This window comes from Malurus melanocephalus, unplaced genomic scaffold (genome assembly GCF_030028575.1).
Source record: "Malurus melanocephalus ecotype Western Australia unplaced genomic scaffold, MMel_1.1 scaffold_434, whole genome shotgun sequence".
Lineage (NCBI taxonomy): Eukaryota > Metazoa > Chordata > Aves > Passeriformes > Maluridae > Malurus > Malurus melanocephalus.
In genome coordinates, this window is record NW_026623666.1 from 19,004 (window position 1) to 40,380 (window position 21,377).

Here is a 21,377-nt window from a genome sequence, read left to right on the forward strand (position 1 = left end):
GAAGTTTCATGGGAAGAGGGAAGTTTCATGGGAAGAGGTTTGAAATACCTCACTTAATGTTTTCACATCTCCACGCATCAATTCCCAGTCATTTCTACTCCTTGCCTTCTGTTTGAAGGCAAACCCTAAGAGAAATGTCATTTATTTGACTTTCTCCCCTCAAGGTTAGGCTGGACAGTCTTGGATTCTGAAAGAAGTTATGGCAGCTTGTTATCACATGCAACTGTCTGCAAGTGATGTGATGAAAGAAACAGTCTAGCTGAGATTCTGACTTTATAAMAGTAATAAAAGTCTTCAGGGTGGGAGAGGGGGATTTAAGCCCCCTTTGCATGCACAGACTTACACCTGCATTCTCTCTGTGATTGATGAGACAGTAGTGGGATAAAAATTACTTCTTTTGGGGAGGGTAAGTTTCAGTGTTTTCTTTTGGGGAGGGTAAACTAATACATTTTTTGATCCACTGGGGGCCAAATAATATCAGGGTGAATTGCCAGTGAAGAGAGAATTGATCTCTCTCGGAGTTAGCTCTGATAGCCCCACACTTAGGAAACACACTTCTGATCATATAGCATCATGTTTGCTAGGAAACTCATAGCTGGTAGTAAACCTATTAGCTGTAGGGCTTTTCCATATTTATAGTAAGAAGATGATAGGTGCATTTATTTTAAGACTTCGAAGGAAGAAAATGAAAAGGAGAAAGTTAAACTCTGTCAGAGCCCACCAAAATAACGATATGTCAGCTCCTGAATAGGGTGTGCAGTATGTTCTGTGCAGGGATGTGCTGCTGTAAYCAAGGGAAATRTAGAGAACTGAAGTGGAGCAGATAYACTGGATTCCCAKTATGCARTTAAAAAGATTATTAAAATAAAGCCTTCTCAAAAAGTGAAAGAAATTAGGAAATTGTGCCTTCACTGACTAGACATTTGTTTTTGTCTGAGGCATCATTCATTATAAGATTATAGGAACAGCCATGGTAGTAGAATGTTCTTTCAGCCTCTGCTTCTTCAATGATGGTGATGTCCCAGCTGTCTTTGTAAGAGCCTCATGCTCAGGTCAGAGCTGCTAATCTGGCCCTCTGATCTTTTCCTACTCATGAATTGCAGTGGGAGATTTAGGATAGGCACTCCTTTTTATTTCYCTCAGTCTCAGAAGAAATCTAAAAGTCTGGTGCAGTAGTTTTAACTGGAGAGAAATGGAAGAGTAAATTGCTTTTTAGCTGGACTGCAGAGAGGCCGCAAAGTTCTACAGCATTTAGTGAAAGGTTTTTGTGGTGGGAGGAAGTGGAGGCAGAGGCTGAGGACTCAGCCCACTGAAGAGGCCACAACATTGAAGCTGCAGCAGGCTGGTGGAATGGCTCCCGTAATCTCCTGGTGCTGTGTGCTTTTCCAGCTGAACTTAAAAAAGCCTTGCCTCTAACTACTGGGTRTCCCAAAACTGCTTTAATACTTGTTGTTTTTTCCTGTGAAAACCTTTGTGGGTCTCTCTGTTGTTTGCTGACTCCACAAGCCCTCTTGGCTTCACTGTCTTGTCCCTGACTGCTTGGTGGCTTGTTCTTGGTAGTGCTTGTCCTCACAGCTCACTGCAGTGAATGTAAGACTAGAAGAGTGTTCCTGTCCACTTACTTGAGTGTTTTTAAGTGAAGGTCATGATGGTCTGTTGAAGTTACCAGAACTATACTATAAAAATGTGCTACTTTTATTTATTTAYTTATTTTTTACTYATGGGTCTTTTCACAGTGTGTACATGTAAGAAGAACTTGGGGAAAATGTTTAATAGCACYCACATAAGGAAAAATAAAGMTCTTCTCTTAGGATGGGTTGTATTWAAAAAAAAAWAATTATATTTGTGTTTTGTAGTTTAATCTGCACCAAGATTTCAATTTGTGGTTTCCTTAAGTACTTACATTGTACTATTTCATCTCCAAAGAAGTTCTTTTTCCTGTGTTCAACTTTTTCACAGTTGTGTTATAGTTTTCCTCTTTTTTTCTACCTGAAAACAAAATTTCTGTTTTTGACTTGTCTTTGTATTCTTTTCAACAATGGAAACAGAGCTGAATTTTTTGGACTAGTGTTTAAGTTTTTGTTGCTCAGCTCTTTTTTATGATACTCACTTTTACAGGGTGATTTGTACAACAATTAACATTCCTCCAGGCTGAGAAGAGCTCTAATGGAGGCTCACTGTGAGCTGAGAGAGCAGCAGAAATCGTCTGAGAGTAGAAAGATTAAACAGTGAGGTTAAACAGGTCAAATGAGAAGTAACAGTCAGTTGAAAAAAAGTGCATAGTACAGGGGATTAGAAGGAGTTTAATGGATGAAGTTTAAYGGCCAGGTTTTGCAATGAGGTTGTTACTTATGTTCAGGTTAGTTGTCTTTGTTTTGACATCAGTATACAGAAGTTTGGTTTTGTCCCTGAAGCTCAAAATGTTATTTTGTAGAAATACAAAAAGCCTGATTTCTTGCATATTGCCTTTCCCACATACCCCTGACTTGCTGGCATTCTCCATGGAGGTAGTTCCTTTCGAACTTCCATTCACTGAAAAAGTAAATACCTTCAGTTGGTAAAGGCAGGTAATAGTTGCAAATCTGCCTGTGCTTTCTCAGAGGTGCACACAAGCTCAGTTTCAATAGTAAGACACCATAAATGTTATCAGCATGTTTTTCCTTTTGCCATGTACAAGCAGAATCCAAGATCAGATAAAGGAAATGACATGTAAAAGAGTGTCTGCCTCTGAAGTATTTTTGACTTTTGGCCTCATGAGTTAGTTGCTTTTATCTACTGAGACAGATTTCATGTGATGGTGAACCCAATTTTCCCATCACATTAGTGGAAATTAGTAGAAATGAATGATATGGAAGATCTCTATGACTTTTGAYTAAGAATTGTTCTACTATCCATTAYTGGAAAAAACACCAATAAGGTAAATTTTGGCACACTATGTGGCTGAAATGCATTAACAGTGGCTTCCAAGAAGGAGCAAGGTTGAAATGTCTGTTATACTGTTTTCTCTTATTCTTTGTAGATGACTTCCCTGTATTAAAATGTAACAGGGCGAACAGAGAGCATAAATGTGTACTCTGTGTGACATGAAAGTGAGAACTGGAGGGTGAGGCTGGATGGGACTTCCTGATTTTTCTCTGAGAGCAGCTYTGACAAGTCCAGAGGAAGTTTTGCACAGGATGTTCTGCTACATATCAGGGGTTTTGCTACATATCACCTCAGTGGGATGTAGAATTACTGCTTTTCCCTAGTGAACAGAAGCAAGAATTGGTTACTTTTGTAAAATTCATTGAGCCTTTGTGATTAGGGATTCTATGCTAATGGTTTTCCATTTTGTGCAGAAACATCTTTCCTTGTCTTGTTATGTTTAATGATAATGAATAATGAGGAAATGGCTTCATAGGTGATAAAGGCCATTACAAAAATCCTGCTGTGAATTAACCGTAAGCTAAATTGAGTTCAAATCATCAGCTTTGGGCACAGCTCTCCTGCTGTGTTTCATCCTTCCTTCCTCCAGTCTCTGCTTTTGGTCAGCCTTTGCAGCCTGGTCTTTGMCAAGAAAGCATAAGGCATTGGAAGGAAAGTGGAGTTAATTTTATTTAATGGTGGGTCAGGAAGAGAGGTGGAAAGATAAAGTTTTAATATCAAGAGCCAGCACCAATACTGAATATACACATGCTTTTAGSTCTGTTTTATTAAAATAAATTTGAAAGCAACTCCTTCAGAAATTTTGGTCATCTTGGCAAAGTACTATGATGATATTTTTTTAAAATCTGAGCTCTGGAGAACCTAACACTGGRCCTGTTAAAAACCTTTTACTCTGCCCCTTTCCTTTTTTCTTTATCCTCCTTTGCCCCCTAAACCACTGACTGAYAAGCAAAAGCCTCAGAACTGGCTGTTCCTGCCTTGGTGGTTGGAATAGCTTTTCCTTTTTTGCAAGAAGTTTATGGACAGTTTAGGACCTGTTTCTCCAGGACCTTCTTGCTTCAGAGCTTGCTGAACCATCTTGGAGCAAATGGGTGCMTTGATGTGATATAAGATACAAGTACCACTCAGGTCCCACAGCTCAGAGGTYGTGCAGGGCTCACACACTGTTGGCAGGGCTGGAGCCGAGTCACTGACCACCCAAAAATCAAGCTGTGTTCAATGCTGCCTTCTAACCTGCCCATGCAGAACTGCAAACACTTCTCCATCCCTCCGTTTGTGGGCACTGGAGGTTTTGGAGGACCACAGAAAGATCGATTCTTGCTGTACTGCTGCCACTGCCCAGGCTGCTTTGATGAAACAARCACATTTCACATCTGAAAGACATTGCTTCTTGCAAACTGGGGGTGTCTCTCTAAATCCCCTCAGCTGTGTTCTCCCTAGGCTATTCCCCAACCTGGGAATAGAGAGCCAGGGCACCTTCTGGGAATCAGAGCATTTAGGATATGTGTTTCTTCACCGTCTCTTTGAAWCTGTTATGTTTCATGAAACATTTTTTTCAGCTGATGAGTTTTTAGTTTTTTTTCTGACGGGTGACATTCCTGTCAGAAAATACCAGTCAGATTTGGGAAAGGAGTTACACAGAAATATATTGTTGTAATAATACCAGAGAAAATTTCCAAGCATGATCTGAATGCAAGGCTTGATTTCTTTTGCTATGGGTCAGAGGAGCGTAAACTGTCCCTTTCATCTGTGTAGTATTGAATTCTGGGACAGCAATGCTTGGTATTTAGTATTTGGTATTTTATTTTAACTATTTTTCTGCTGAAAAATAATAAAGATTGAAATAGTGTCCATTTTGGTAATATTGCAGTGTCTGATGCAGTCTCAGAAGTTACAAAACTCTTGTCAGATAAARGCTGTGAGTTTTTATCTTTGGCAATTTCTGTTTTAGCTGTGTGACTTATAGGAGAAGGTGAGATCCAGGATGAAATAGCTCAAGAAGAGTTTTATATATTAAGTGTTGCAAGAGGCATTGTAGAGAATTTAGTTCAATTGTCATGGTTTTCGACGGGAAGAAAATTAAATTTACTTAGTTTTTAAGTTTACACACAAGGCTGGAATCCTAGTATCCTGAGACTTTACTGAATATTTGATATCAAATATTATATAAAAATGATCTTCTAAATAAACACTGGATAAKAAGTTTTGAGTTATGCAGGGCAGCTTCCTTGAATGTGTCATAATGTATATTCCTAACTGTGTCTTGTTGAATTCTATCCTGTATATTAGGTTGCCTATGGTAAAAGCTTTTACACAAACCTAATTTTTTCTTCCGAAACTGATGGTCTCTTCCTGAGTTCAAGACATTGTAATGACTTTTTATACTTTGTCTTTTTAAGGAATAATGGCTGAAGATAAGCCAGATTTCTTCTTCTTCCCCAAATGAGTATGATTAAGCTCATAAATTTTGCTTATTTCTGAGTAGCTGCTAATTTTTTTGGAAGGCTGTAGGTAATGGACTAATTGTTGCCAGAATAAGTCACATCTATAAAGAAAGTTTATAGCTAAATGAAAGCTGTGGAAACAGAGGAAGCTGTTTCCTTTTTGAAAGTTGACCACTGATAATGCCTGGAAAGCTGRAAGCTGATGCACTGTAGTTTTGCTTCTGTGCTCATTTTATTCCTTAGTTCACATAACAAATAYTCTTTTAAAGAATGAGAACTGCAAGAATGCAATAGATTATTTTAATAGATTACTTTTTTGGTTATGCTTTCTTTCAGGGTTAAAAAAGAATGCAAAAGATAAAATTATGTCTATTATGTACAAGACCCCTTCTCTGAACACTGAAGYAGGATACTTTACTGGCCTATGCTCAGAGTCGTGGTTGAGGTAMAACTTGGTGGAATCAGGCATTTAAGAGTGGGTATCTTTTGCTGTCATCAGCAAAGGTAAAGATATTATTTSCTTTATTAAGTCCTTGTCCATTTATAGTTGTTATTCAGATTGTACCTTGGATATAAAAAATTTAAAACAGAGAAAATACCACAACAGACATTTAGCTGGCAGGTTGTGGAGGCTATACAACTCTTCCCCAGACGTGGAGATGGTGGTTTTTAACTTGAAAGCAGCAAACTCCTGAGTTCTACTCACTGATTTCTATTCTGCTGAATTTAGCTATCTACTCTTGGTGAACTTGGATATGAAGTTGCATCTAAAATATTTTTTCAGTCTTTTTAAAATAAAAACAAAATTTCAGATGGCAGTCTTCCTTTTTTTTACAGTTAATGACTAGCTTTACAGTTAGTTTTCAAGGAATGTGTGCATTTCCGTGCATATTGTAGATTTATTAAAAAAATCTTGTCAAGAAGAAAATAAGAGAAATGAAAATAGTTCACTTTTTTCCATTTAAAGATGATTCTCATCCAAAGCTGCATAATGCAAAGCTTTTGTCAATCTAAGCAAAGAGGYTGGACTGGCAATTCAGGGCTGTGACCGGCAATGAAGTGGCAGATAACCCAATGTATGTCCTTATCGGAGATAACCCAAGGTATGTCCTTATTAGAACTTCATAACAGGCCAGCCTAAAAATAGTGAGCAGCTGGGCAAGCATGCCTTCCTTTCAGCCTTTAGCTTCCCATGGAGAAGCAGAGCTCTTCCTGCAGCAGTGTGGGACAGAGCAGTCCTGGCTGATGGATACAGAGCCCCCTGAGAGGGCAGAGAGAGAGCCCCAGATGGGATGGTCTCAGTGCTGGGTTTCACACACAGGTGCTGGCAGACAGGGCCCCTGGGTACCTGCCTCAGCTCTCTCTGTGCTTTGAAAGGCTGYGTTAGGGTACAGCATGTCTGCAGGAATGCATTTCTGGAAGTTATGAAACGTTGTTGGAATATATGTATGTATTTTCCCCTTTGAAAGTGAGGTGGAAAGCAGGAGGGGGTAATGTTTTGGGATTCTATGCTAAAAACCTGAGGCTAGCCAGGTGTAATGAAGTTTATGATGTCTGCCTGAAGGTATTTGCAAGCTACAGTGGCTGGTGTGAGGGGCAGATTACAGCTTTCATCTCAGCTGCGTGCAGATGAGTTCAGTGGGAGAGAGCAGTCAGTCCTGCTGCCCTGGCTTACTGGAGCCCCCCTGTTCTGTCAGCCCCCACACTTTATCTCTCCCTCAGCCTCATTTTATCTCCCACTTGAGCTTTGCACTGAGCCCTAGGTCTTCTGCCCCAGTGGTGGCCCAGGAGAGGAATTTTTGCAGCCCTGTTTTCTGGCACCTYGCCCCTGTTCCAGCCACATCCCTGTGGGCCCTTGGCTGTCTCATTCATCCCAAACTCTGTTTTCATGCTGTACTGTGAGCCAAGGGCACACATAGCAGGCCAGGGAAGTGGTCACAGCACCAAGCCTGGTGGACCTCAAGAAGCATTTGAACAATGCTCTTGGGCACACATTGTGACACTGGGATTGTCCTGTGCAGCGCCAGGAGTTGGACTCGATGATCCTTGTGGGTCCCTTCCAACTCAGCTTATTCTGTGTGCAATTCTTTGCTCTTATGAGAGAAGGYACAACAAGGTTGTCTTGATGCTGCTTTTTCTCTGTGATGTGAGCTGGCTGAATGGGGGTTCCTGCTGCCACTGTTCTTCCTCCAGTTCCATACCAGTGGGGGATGATAGGGGTCAGAGTAAGAAATAGCGCACTGGGGGTGACCGTCATGGCACATAGAGTGACGTGACCCACATTTGTAGGATCTGCCTTCTATCTTGTTGTATTTCTTTATGGTGGATTCCTCTATGAGGGATCCAGACTCTCYTCTCCCCTGAGAGCCCTGTGGGTCACATTACTTATGGTCTTTATTAAGAAAGAAAGCCCTGAAACCTCCCTCCCTACCCCCACAAAACCAAGCTGTGGCTGCATTGGACAGACTTGAAATAGGTATAAGTAAATATTCATTATTTTTCTAAGGTGCTGAGGCTCAAATTGCCACTTCTCTGATAATATCTTGGGAAGAAATGCAGCCAAACTAGGTCATATCTGCATTGTGTTGACTAARTGATATGATTTTACCTGTTAAAGCAGCAGTCAAAAGATCATTAGTGGTACTGATGATTTGGGAAATCTCCTGGCTGTGGGGGCAAGCATAGCACTTTTTGGAGGAGGAAAGATGGATTTTTTTAGAAGTATATTTACATTTCCAGGAAAACCTCACAATCAGTTGATCTTTAGCTTACTCTATTTCAAAGTGTTTTTAAAGCAGAGATGGTGCTCTGTACCTCCCCTCCCCACTTATGTGTGTGTGTGTGTGCATGTGGGTGTTTCTGCAAGTGTTGTGTTAAAAAGCAATTGGCAATTGCTGGCTTTCTGCATCTGAAGCTGCTTCTTTTGAGCATTTGAGCTGATTCTGTGCACCCTGGCATGTGCCTGGCCCTGMCTGACCCTTCAAGCGCAGCCCTACGTGCCCAGGGTGCAAAGGCAGAGGAGMTGTGGTGGAGGTTCCCCTGTGCAGGCACTCCCCTCTCCATCATGTGTGAAGCCATTCCACATAACCCTAACAGAAGGCTGCCTGTCAGCTGCAGGCCCAGGGTGGGCAGGATCCTTACTTTCTATGATTTCCTTGCACTAAAAACAGGGAAAAAGGGAAATTTCACCATCTTGCCTGGCTTGTGGTGTGGTAGCTAGGTCTGTTTAGGCAGGGCTGCATCCCACCCCTTCCCATGTGTGTTTACACACAGTCTTGTGTGAACATTTTGTAGGAAGATCCTGTGGAGGATGATTTATGGACATATGTATTTAAGCAGCCYAATTTAATCCATTGTGTTTTATTTGATTGTTCTGATGGCTCCTCTCTTCCCTCATGTTTTCCCAAATGCTAGGAAGGCCCTTGCATTTTTCTTTGCTATGTATGTTTGGCATATGTGTTTCAGAATGACTTTGGCAGGCTTYTGAAAAGAAGGATTGAGCTTCTGTGAGTGTTCTAAAGTTTATTCCCCTTATAGATAAAAGTATTAAAAGATGAATATTATTCATTGCCTGGATAGTATAAGTTACAGAGAAGGTGAAATACTCTTCAGTATCTCTGCTTTGTATCTTGATTTAATTATTCAGTTAGCTCCTCATGAAATACAGGCACATGGTTGCATAAAAAARTAAGGCAAGCATTTTATCTGGCCATCTTTAGTTTTTAATAAAGATGGTATTGTTCTGAATATGTTAAAAAGAACAAAATTCTTCTTTTGCAGAGATTATGATAAAGGGWATGTAATATGGTTTATTTGTGTGTGCATGCAATGAGGCAAATATCTGTAGCATGCTGTTATAGGGCCAGTTCAAGAAATCCAGGTGTCCTTTGGTTTCAGTGCACTCAAGCTTGAGAATGAACTTCAAGGTCTGCTCATTAAAGAACTCATCTTTATTTGGAAGCTCATCTTTTTTCTTTTTCTTTTTTTTTTTCCTCCTTAAACTCTTGAGCAACAAAGCATACATTTCAAGTGTTTTTTTTCCAGAGCTATCTGAAACTTCTGGCTTTCTTTGTTCACTAAAGCTGTCAGCAGATTTCAAAGTGTGTTTCTCTGTGTTTCAAGAAGTTATCATAGATAACTTCTTTGAAATGTTCTTTGCAGTCAACACAAAGTACATGAGGAGTGAGTCATGAACATTTACAGACCATACTTTGCTTCATATGTAACTCTTCTAATAATGAGCCTGCCTAATTGAGCTGGGGAAGCTCATGACCTCATCGTGGACCTCAAAAATGATCCAGTAGCTGAAGTAAAGGATCTGAGCAATGTTTTTTATGATGATACATTTGGTTAATCAATCAAATTAGGATTTTCATCTTTTCTGTCAMTTCCAGAGAGGTCCAAACAAGAGTGATTTCCATCCCTCAGGGGCTTCCAAGGGTAGCTTTTATTTCTGCAGTTTTAGTTATTTAAATCAGAAAACATGAGGCTGTAACATTTTGAAGGTGGGTCTTTCCATTCATGAAGTTCAGTGATCTTTTCTGCATTACGAGTTTAATGCACTGTACATTCCTGAGCAAGGTAACTGAACACAGCAGATTATGTTTAATCACACAGAATTAGAGCAATTTTAAATCAGTGTTTGTAGATGCTGTGYCTGCTCCAGGTATAAACTAAACCACCAGAAGCCTGTAACGACAAAGTTCTGTGAGCCCTGTGCAGTAAACTGCATTTGTTTCCAGCATGTGTTGAAGAAATACTATTTTAAAAAAGTAAAGGTTCAGTCAGCACTCTTAGATAAAGCAAAAGTTTATTGCTGACAAAATATCCTTTCTTTTATCCTTCTCGGGATTTCCAGAATGTTTTGCAGAAGTCAGCTTTTGTTTGACTCTGAGCACTGGAAGAATCTCTAATGCTGTTCTCAGGGTTGAATACCTGGATGCCACAAATTTGCCAGGCCTTTGTGTCTTCAGTTCATGCTACATGTTTCATTGTCACAGACATGTACTTTAAAACTTCCTCAGTTTCTGGCTGTAATGCCTGCTTATGTTGATTTTTCTTTCGAAGTTATACACATGCACACATAAATGCATGCGGTGTAATTGAGAAAACTGTATAATGTATAATAATGCTGCATAAAAATGAATTATAAATGTAAGAATAAGAAATAAATGGCATAAGAACATATTTTCATGAGAATGTAGTGGCATGAGTGATGTAAAAATATGGAGGATTTTGTACCTAATTTTAGCTACCATGTTGAATCTTTTATTACTCTTTACTTAGCAGGGTTTAAGTCTCAGTCTTTACCTTTTGGCTGCAGAAASTGCAATCTCCATCCTGCTGCAGTCCATGTTTCCAAGATGGGCCGCAGTTTCTGTGTGTGCCTTGGGAGTAGCAGAGGTCACAGTGTGAAGGTGTGCTGGGAGTGTTTCAGGGTCATCACCCACTGCCCCTACCCAGTACCTTTGTCCTACCTTTAGACATKATTTGGGAAAATCAGTAGAGGAGCAGATGAACTAGTGAACACAGAGAACAAGAAAATATGCTCTCGAGAGTGGATTTGTCTTCCGCTGACACAATTCAGCTTCCTTTTTGTAGCATGAATTTCAATAAATTTTATTCCTCAAGGCTTTGTTCTAAGACTGCATTCCAGGTTGTGTTCCTGTTCAAGAAAATTTTTAGTGAGGAAGCATCCTGACTGAAATTTTGGACTTTGTCCAGTKACTGAAGTGCTTGTAGTACCTAAATGGTATTCATTGTAACTGAACAGGAAAAGTCCTGAAATAAAAGACTATGTAATTGTGTAAAAGCATTGTGTTTTCTGTCATTTTACAGTCATTTGACCTTGAATTAGAGCAATGTCTTCGACTTGAGTATTCACAAGACATAAWATAGTATGAACAAATTGTTTAAAAGCACCTGTTATTATAATTTTATTTTTTATCGGTGTATRACATAAAGTTGCTTAGTGCTTTTGTCCTGTTTTTCTTCATTTCAGGCTTGAGTCACAGAGAAATGTGAGGATTTACACTTCTGAAGTAGGTGTGAATGGGATTGAAGGGCTCACATGGAGGATTCTGAATGCCCCTTCTTCCTGCTCCAGGAAGGACGGGTGAGTGGATTATGAAATAGTTTATAACTAACTCAGTCCTTACTTCAGAAGGTTTTTAGTCAAAACAGGAAGATACAATTCAGATGGCTGTGTGTAAGAATGGGAGAAATTTCAGATACTACAGATACGCCTCCTAATTACAAACATCAGCCTTCAGAATTTGCTGTTCCTGTTTAGTAATAAGAGAGTTTACATTAAAAAAAGTGTGATTTTCCTGTAAATCTCACCTCCCTACCCCCCCCCCCGCCCAACTCTCTGATGTAAATGTTCTGTATTTGAAAGTCTTTAGCCCAATGTCAAAGAAATCTGAACTGACAAAATGAATTTAGCCTTTCTTGAACTGATTCCGAGAGAGGCTGTTGCTGGAGAAAAGTGCAAGATTGAGTTTTATGTATTTGTTAGTGAAACAGAGAGGTCTGTAACAGCAGCAGGTGTGTCCATAGCACACCTGKGCTGTTCCCAAAGCCTGTTACAGTGGAGCTGATGCGTTCCAGTGACTGCAAATCCAGTTTGGGGGTCTTTCTGCCCCACTCCCTTGCTATATTCCTGCCCACAGASGGGAGGAAAGAAGCTCCAAGGCCAAACCCTGTAGGAGGATAAATGGGGCTTCCCTTGAGATTGTCTTTCTCTGGCTCTGCCTGCAGATACATGGGGCCATCATTAGAAATGCACATGACCTTTCTGTGGAATTTACATCTTGACATTCTAATTGCTTTCAACTTAGTGAGTACCTAGAATATATCACTTTCAGATACTGACCAATGAGTAAGATCTGTTCTTCTTAGTACAACCTGTTCAAAGGGAAAAGATCCAAGTCCTGTTASAAAAGCACATGGTGTTGAAGCCCTGGCTTTTGGCAGGGGTTCTCTCTTCTACATCAATACACGCAGGACCTTGTATGTTGTCCCATGCATGTACCAGTGCTGAGCAGTGCCTAACAGGATGAGCTTTCAACTGCAGGTCTTGCTGACCAGACAGCTCTTTCACCAAGTTGTGGTACAAGAAATACTCAAGAACTGGTAAAAATGAACCCTAGCACTGGCAGAGTGATAGCAGAATTTTTGTATTAGTTTAAACTTCCYTGTGATTCTTGAATCTAGATTAGATTAATTTTGTCTAATTGTGTATGGGGCTGAAAAGGGAGGCTGCACCATCTAGAGCAGTTTGGGATGACCTTCAGTCTTTTGCTCTTGTACCTGGGAGCAGGCAACAGCTAAAAGAWATAGGTGTGTCTGGACAGCACTCTCAGCTACAGAGGACCAGAACCAAGATGATGCCATGCTGCCTACAGCCCTGMAGCCAAAGGGAATGCATTGGGTGCTGCAGGGAGAAAAGACAAGAATATTATTGTGTTATATTGTGAAGATGTGTTATTGCGTAATGTTATTGTGAAGATGTCAGGGATGATGTCTGAGGCTTTRCCTGAAGTGGAAATCTGCAGCAGGTGCAAGTGTGTGCTGGAGAGGAGCAGGCTACAGCGAGGTTGAGGAGTATCCCAGCACCTGGAGAGGGTAAAAGGGTAGGCAGCRGAGCAAAGAGGGGGTCAGTGGTGTAGCAAAAGCATCTGGAGCTCAGTGAGTGAAGGAGAAAAACAAATGGGAATAGTTACTTGTGTGGCTTTTCCAGAACAGAAAGCAGGATGAAAGGATGAAGTGGAGAGTAAAGGGGGTGGGGATCTTTCTGTCCAGCCATCTACACCAAACACTTTTATTTCCTCCAGAGATGCTTCTTAGTGGGCTGTGTTTGGAACCAAGTATGAAGTCCCCTGCAGATGATGAGAGACAGATGAAGAAAAATTCAGGGAACCAGAAATCAGTCTTTCTGAATATGAAAAGAGCAAAGAGTGAGAAATGTGCAGGCAATAATGAGGAAACAAGTGTTTTGAGGGGGAGTTTTGGAAGGTAATGGGAGAGCAGGGATCTGCATCGGGAAATACACAGTGGTAAGATTCAATTTGCAGCTTTCTTGGGGTTTTTTTGTTGTTTTTTTTTTTTTTTTTTCCACCAGTGGATGATGGAAATCTTATTGGAGAGAAGGAAAAATCACTTTTCTCAGTAAGGAAATGGAGAAATCTCTCTATATTTGTTTGCATGCACAAAGAATGTTTTAATGTAAGTCTGAGAAAACRATGGAAACATTTTGGCAGTACTTCTTGTATTTGCTGAGTTTTTTTGAAGAGGTCTGCATGTGGTCAAACAACCTRTGGTAACCCATTGACCTACAAACCCACACCTGAGTGTCTTGTGGTGGTTTCTGAAAATATGCTTTCCCCGCCCTATCTTTCATATACTGACTTGCTTAGAAAAAGCCAGTGTTTTAAAACTTTRTTTTGAATTTTGTCCTAGGAAGTCTGGCCTGACTTTTGTCCTAGCTAAATTCTGGCCTGAATATTCCCTGCTTAATGGTAAGATTAAAATGGTCGTGAATGATTTAAAGATTAGGGCTTCCCATGAGAAGCATTTTTCCTGTAGGGGGTAGGGTGGCTGTCACATGGCAAGATGTGACTCCTGCCTGAAACCAGAACAGGTCTGGAGCTGACCTAATAGCTCATAAATTGGCATATTCTCTCAAAAAGGTGATCAGCTTGGCATGGTATGGGCATGTCTGAGCTTGTGGTTGTATTCACTTCTACCCTGTGTCTGCTTTTTCTCTGGCTGCAATTGTGCTTGCAAGGTGTTTGTGGTATATTTGTTTCATCAGAGACTGGAGGTGTCAGAGRCATGCCAGAAAAGTACTCGTTACCCTCATCTTTCCTCATTTGGTCCCTACATGGAGTCATATGGAGCAGGGAGTCTCCTATTTTAGCAGTTGCTGAAATGTGTTGATAGGGTTTGCTTCCAACAGGGCACTGTGTTCTCCTGTACATCCCATTGTCTTCCTCTTCCCACCTTTTCCTGGCTCAGTCTGAGGGTTTTGTGAGCTTGTCCTGCTTTTCCCAGACCCCTGGTAGTGGTRCAAAGGAGGTGGTGCTGAGCGAGCTGTGGTGCGGGCAGGCCTTGGATCCCCTGTGCCATGGAAAAGCAGAGGGAAGAGCATGGCCAGCTGTATCAATCCTGGGATTTTTTCTGGGAGCATCACACTCATCTTATGTGCACTGCACTGTGGCCTTCCCACTGCTTGGCAAAGCTAGGGTTTGTGAGGCTGACACCAAAGCAACATGGCTGTGTGTTTGCAGTTTTCCACTGCTGGAATCAAGTATTGGAAAATTCAACTTTTGCCTGGGAGCTTTGTACTCCTGTACATGCTCACTAAGGAGCTTGAACTCCATAGGAATTACTTGGCCTTGTTACTCTGTGTCTGTTTCTAACCCTGTCTGTTCATCAATTTGGTTTTATTTTTTCAAAACAACTCAAAATATAGGTAAAGCAAACATTTTATTGTATCTGTAAAGATGCTGACCTAGCATCAAATGGAAGAGTATGATGAAGTGATAAATGTTTCAAGCCCCTGGCCTTTTATCTCTGATACTTTTTTCTTTTTTAAATGTTTCTCAAACTTAAGTGATTGAAAAGTTTTCCAGATCTGATAACTGCAAAGATTTCAAGTTAAACTTTTGGCTCCTATCCTGGTATGAGATCATACAAAGTGATATTAGCTGAATTTGTACCAGAGTTTGAARAGAAAATGAAAACATGTTACTGTTAGCGTCTCTCAGCTAACTAAATTTGCTCAGTATTTTTCATCTACACTGGGCAAATGTTTTCTCATTGGTTAAGTTCTGTGTATCATCTGAAATGTTTTCAAATACATGTTTTTCTTTGCTAATACTGTATTTAATTTATACTCTTTGGATCTTTTATCCTTGCTAGCAGGACTCCTTGGATTGTGTTTTAAATAGAAGTTTTTTAATGTAGTGTTGCTGAGAAAGCTCACTATACGAGAGAGGATGTACTGAATTCCCGTTGCTGTTTCAGAATGACCTTAAAACAAAATTGAGCTGGGATATCTCTTCTCTAACCTGTCTTTTTGTCTGGTTTCCCTGATAGGAGGCAGTGAAAGCAATGATCCCTGTACGAGTGTGTGTGTACCTAAAAACGTGTGTCAACGAGTGTGTCAACTGCATGTGTTTTATGGATCTCCTTCTATACAGAATAAGATAAAGCCTTTAGTTAGGCATTTAGATTGCTGGACAGGGCTGAACTTCAAGGGCTGAACTTGCAAACCCAAGCAATCAGAGGCTAGAAAATTCTACAGTTAAAGCTACTCATTCATCCCCTTTGTAAATATTCATTTTGATTGCCTTTAATTAGAGGATTGCGTGCTTCCCCTCTCGCCCCCACCCCCCAAGGCCTGCATATTGTTCAGCACACAGCATGGCTAATGCTTAATGAGTGGGTAGGTTGTTGATGTTTTGTTTCTCACCATTTCTTGTATGGCTTTATTTACTGCATGGTTGGCAGATGGTGCACTGAATACAGAACTACTCATTTCCTCATGGAGATTTTCATGGCATTAACACCATAAAGAGTTACTTTACTGCTTTTTTTTTTGCTTTTTTTTTTCAGGGAATCTCAATCAGTAGTGCAAAATAAGTTTAAGGCTCAGAGTTTAACCAAACTCTGAGCCTTGGCAGTTAATTTTCTGGAAGGAGATGGCTACAGCACAGTTGCCTTGGTGGAAGATCTTTCAGGTTGTACTGGTTCCTTCCTCCACTCTTCTTTTTTGTAGCAGAAGGCAACAGTGGGTCAAAGCTCATTCAGGGGCACGAGGTATCTCCATAACTCAAGGAGTTTGGTGGAAATGTTGTAAACAGGTATAACTTCCCATCTTCTCACCAATGGTTGCTTCTTGCCATTGTTTACTGTGCAAGAAAACATAGAATTTGACATAACACAAATCTCTTCTGTAATCAAAGAGTGTGTATTTTGTACAGCAAGCTGGCTCAGCAACCTGCTTCCAGCACTCAGTGCACATTTGAGACCTGATAGAAATGAGCAAAGCTTCAAAACCTACTATAAGCTACAGGAAGAGAACACCCTTCATCTGGTTTCTGTCTTGGAGAGTGTAAGCTCTTCAGGCTGGAGCCTGTGCCTTCCCATATGTCGATAGAGTATTTCAAGCACTATAGTAGTATAAACAGCAGTGGATGAGGTCATCATATATCAAACAACATAATTAAATCAGTGCTTTATTCACTGTCTGTGTCTCATTATGGCTGCCTCCTAGGTCACTCTGCAGCCTTGGAGATCATGTAAGAACTAAAATGTTGCAACAGCCCTCGCTGAAACATTTGCTTTGAAGTTGGTGCTATTCACTTAGAGACCAATCTTCATAAAAAAATGTACTTTTGTAAAATGTGGTCCTATTTTGAAAAGGCCATGTAAAAGGGAAACACTTCTTGGGTTTCTTTTTTTTTCATATATTGTCATGCACAAATGTCAGCTGCTGATCCATGCGATTGTGATGGGATTTCTTGATTGATTTGAGGTCTGAAAGCAATCAAGTAGATGATGCATTAGAAAAAAAGAGGTTTCTCAGAGGGGAACATAAGCTTAAAGTGCCTGCAAAGAAACCTGATTTCAGGCATTGGCATGAAAGTGGCATTTTTTTTAAGTTAAGTGATACTTTGTTTTGGCTGCTACTTGAAAGTGCATTCCCTGTAAAACAATATAGAAAAATATTTTAAGATTCTCTTTCCCCCCTTCACAGTTCTGGTACCCACACTTTAAATCTTGTGTTATATCAACACCTCTAAGTGTTTTATAGCAATAGATCCTTATATGTGTTTTACAAGAAAGTAGGCTACCAATTTTTGTCTGAGCAATGAGGTACTTTGAAGTCTGAAGTCATAATAAGACATGCACGTAAGCCTCGTGCCTCACCAAGTGCGATGCCGTGGGCATGTGTTATTGCTTACCTATGCCATAATTATTGTACACATGTAGCTACAGGAATATGGCCATATGGTTTTCCTACTGTAAACTTTCAGGTGACTTGTTAATCTAGGCCAGTACTCAGAAACAAGGGCTGGTCTGAGATCTTGGTAATTACAAAGCTGGCATAYGAACTTTGGCATTAAGGCTCTCCCAGATCCCCTTGAAATCAGGTTACATTCATATTCTGTCTTGTTTTTTGAATAGCAGCCCAACAGCATGCAAAGTCGTTATGTTGTTGCTTGACCTGCTCTATCCCAGTCTTGGTGCCAAGGGAACAAGAGGAAAAGGTATTTAGGACTTATGTTCTTTTGGCTTTGCAAAGGGTGAAGGAACTTTTTTTCCTTTTTTTTTTTTTTTTTTTTTTTTTTTTAATCTGGGGGTTTCCCGAATTAATTAATATTATCTGATGAATTTACTGAAATTATACATGCTCTTTCTCCCTGAAGTTTATCTCTTTGTCTCTGGTGCTGTTCCTCTCTACCAGTAATGACAGCTCAGAACCAGGAGCTGGTGCCATGTGTTAAGGGATGCTCTTTGCTAAATTTGAGCCCCAAAGCAGGAAAGTGAAGAGAGATCAAAGGCAGCTCTTTGATGCTCTGCAGTACAGGTGTGGTCCAGAAATCAAATATAGAAGTGAAGTTGTGCTTCTCAACAAAATACCCTCGTTGAGAGTGGAGGGCATCTGTCAACTGGGCGGCCTCTGGGACTAATTTGCCCTCCAAAGCACTTCCACAAASCTGCTGCAGGGATGGGAGGTGGGAGATGATGATGAAGAAGGACTTGCTGGATCCTGCTGGAGSYTGGAGTCRGTAGTTCCCGCTAGGTAGCTCCCCTGCTGGGAAGACTAGCCTGGYAGGGTAGGAAAGCTGAGGAGGGGCAGAGAAGGCTACTCACCCCCAGGCTAGAGCTGGAAATCACCGGGCTCCTGCTCAGCGAGTGAAACCACAGCAAGGAGAAAAGTCTGTCATCCTGCCTGAAGATGGGTGCTTTCATGTGGTTCTGGGGTGCTAAGGAGAAGTCAGTTCTGCTTAGTCTGCTCTTGAGAACMCTGCTGTTCCTAACCTTTTCTTGTTTTCCTCTTCGGTATCATCATCTGAGCAGCATTTAGAAGAAGATAAGYGTCAGATGACAGAAATATAGGCTGGTTGATACTTAAAATTTCTAGTCTTCAAAAAATTACTTAAATTTTATTATGTTGTCTTAGTGGCTTGATTGTTGACTTGTTAGGCACTTGGTAAACCTCCTAATAAAAAGAATAGATGGTTCTGTTGGTTTTGCTCTGGTTTTTTTTTGTTTGTTTTTTTTTTTTTTCTTTTTCTGTGTTCATGTTTTGCTATTCTTCTGTGATTCTTTTTTTAAAATAGCCAGAGTAAAACAGAAGTAGTAAACCTTAATTTAGAGGTGTTAACAAGAACTGGCTCACCCTGATAAGGGTCATCCAGGCTTCACTGGTTCCTTAATATAATCCACTGCCCACTATGGTTTATCCTTTCTGAATAATACTTCTCTTATACTTGCTATCATCTCTGTGCAGATGATAGCTTAATATTTGCAAATGACCTCAATGTAATGAACATCAAGGCAAAGAAAACCTCTAAAAGCGTACACCTATGAGAAGAGAAAGACAACACTGGCAAGCTTGTTAGGGCAAGTGGAAACAAGTGYTGGATGTAAAGAAACAGTGTGGTTTTTGTGTTGGTATTTTTTTAAATTCCTTTGCTACAGGGGCACAATTCTCATGTCTGTTCGCAGTCATCCAGGCAAGCTGAGGTGTGTTGAGTGCAGGGCCTAATTGCTTGTGCACTGCATGCTGTGCCTGCACAGCTTTCAACTGGAAGCCAGCTCGGAGCACAGGCAGAGCAAGCTCAGCTCTGTCCATACCTGCCTGYCTACAGAGATCCTTAGAAGACAGCAGAGACACCCATTTTCTCCTTATTGCTGCATTACACCAGAGGCAAATTCTCTAATTAAAATTTGCAGTTAGCACAGTGCGTTATAACTGCTGTAAATTTTGGTCATGTCAGGACTTCCTGGCRATGGGAGGGGAGGCACAGAGAAGCCAGGGAGTGCAAACAAGGGCTCTCATTTAGGGTGGCTGCAGCAGCCCAGCCCTTGTGTCCCGTTCATGTTATTAAGGCACCACCTATGATGCTTTGCACCAGGAAAATTACTAAATAGCTGAAGAGAAAATGTCACTAGTGCTGTAGAGTGGGGGAATTTAGATCTGTCTTGTACTAAAAGAGGTTCTAGTCATATCCTGCTATGCATTCGGCTCCCATGGGAAAAGGTGCCTGACAAGGCTCAGAACAGCCTTGCTGCTGCCTTTGCCCTCACACAGTAGGGAAAAACTGTGAACTAGGATAACAAGGATGGCAAGATTAAGAAATATGCATTTTAATAAAGGCATTAGAAATAGATTTACATATCTTAAAGCTAGAGAAATAGAAACTGGGAAAGTGAATAGTTTTCTGAACAGGTTGTGATTTTTGCCTTCTCTGTCCCTATGTTAATTTACTTTGGGCATCACGATGACTGTTAAAATGCTATGCCAGGTTGCTGTCTTCTGCTTCTTTTATGAGCTGGATGGTTAAAAATACCTATTTGCYATCCTACACTGCTCTGTTTCTACCACTGCATTTAAACCAAGGAAGAACATCCAGTTTTYTCCTTTCTGGCATGGGAGGACTTGATCATATGGGAGCTCTTAAAAGAGGTGCTGTCTGGCATGTAATTACCTCTTCCTTCTAGGMGGATGCCTTCCTCTCGGGCAGGCTGGACAGAAAGCTGTGGGTCTGGATGCTGAGCATAGTTTAGCAGTCTGTCTGGGAGGGGGGAGCAGAATGGCACTGAGTTGACGGGATAGTATTCACATGGAGCCTTTGCTCCCTGTCGCACTCTATTTGACCTGGGATAAGCAGCTGACATAACATCGCTATGGATGTTGCCAGCATTTTGTTCTTTAAATATTAAATTTGAGGGGAAAAAAAGTTAATAACTGTTTTCTTCTTAAAAAGGAAGAGAARACCCCAAAGGATCTTGGCTGGCTCTGCATGCCCTATAGGTATGTCTGGTTATTTCTGAGGAACAAGGTGCTGTCCTCCTGTTTACCTCTCTCAAAGGAAGTGTCTGTTGACATAGTCTGCATTTCAATCATCTTTATTATACAGCTCTCTGAGAAGCCTCTGGGGCAAGTCAAGCCAGCCCTGAAAGAAGCTTCTTGGTCACAAACGGAGGAGAGTCRGAACAGACACCCACAGTTTGTATTTCTTTATTTGCAGAGATCTCTGCCCTGATAACCTCAGACCGCAGAGCAGCTGMGGTTGGCTCAATTTGGAGTGGTGCAAGAGGCATGGTGGGCAGGTCTCCCCATGGCTGCTGGATCCAACTTGCCTTGCAGCCAGGATGACCTGGGTGTGCCCACAGGGCTGTTGGAGAGCTGGCTTCCTTGTCYAACCTAGTGGAGGCCAGGGTTTCCCTGCAGTAGGAGCTGCTGGGCGCAGAGACACCTTCCCCACCTCTCTTCCCTCCACGCCACAGGTTTTCTGTGAATGCTGTCACCATGCCTGGTGCCCTTGGTGTGGCTCAAATGTTCACAAGGTTTCATGTGCCATTACCTGTGACAGGATTATTCACTGAATGGCACCCAAAGCATTGCATGTTTTGTGCTTGTGTTGGTGTCCATGTGGTTGGTCCCTGAATTCAGGAGGAACTGCTGTTGGTTGTGCCATCAAAGCTACCTGTTGTTAATATAAGCATGAGGAGAGAATTTTGAATTTGAGAGATTGAAGTTTGTGCATCAACACTGAACCTTTGTGGGTAAGAAAACTGTGCATGATTTGCATGATGTTRTGGTGATAGTGTGTTGGATTATTCTGCGCAGTCTCAGTTTGAGACAATGTTTTCAGAGAAAACATGTTACAGAGTAAATGTTTCCTCTGAAGTGAAAAATTTGATGGTTTTTTTTCCTCCAATATGAAATAGATGTTTGGGCAAAAGTGAAGAGAAAAAAATAAAKTA

The 21,377-nt window shown here is 41.0% G+C and overlaps 1 long non-coding RNA gene across 1 annotated transcript in view; it reads left to right on the forward strand.

Moving 5' to 3' along the window:
• The first annotated feature begins 5,709 nt into the window (after positions 1–5,709).
• The window catches only part of LOC130581770 (uncharacterized), a 70,936-nt gene continuing 55,268 nt past the window's right edge, over positions 5,710–21,377 (forward strand). The window contains exons 1-2 of the long non-coding RNA XR_008966264.1: positions 5,710–5,873; positions 11,371–11,484. This is a non-coding gene — a long non-coding RNA (uncharacterized LOC130581770). The remainder of the gene's footprint in view (positions 5,874–11,370; positions 11,485–21,377) is intronic.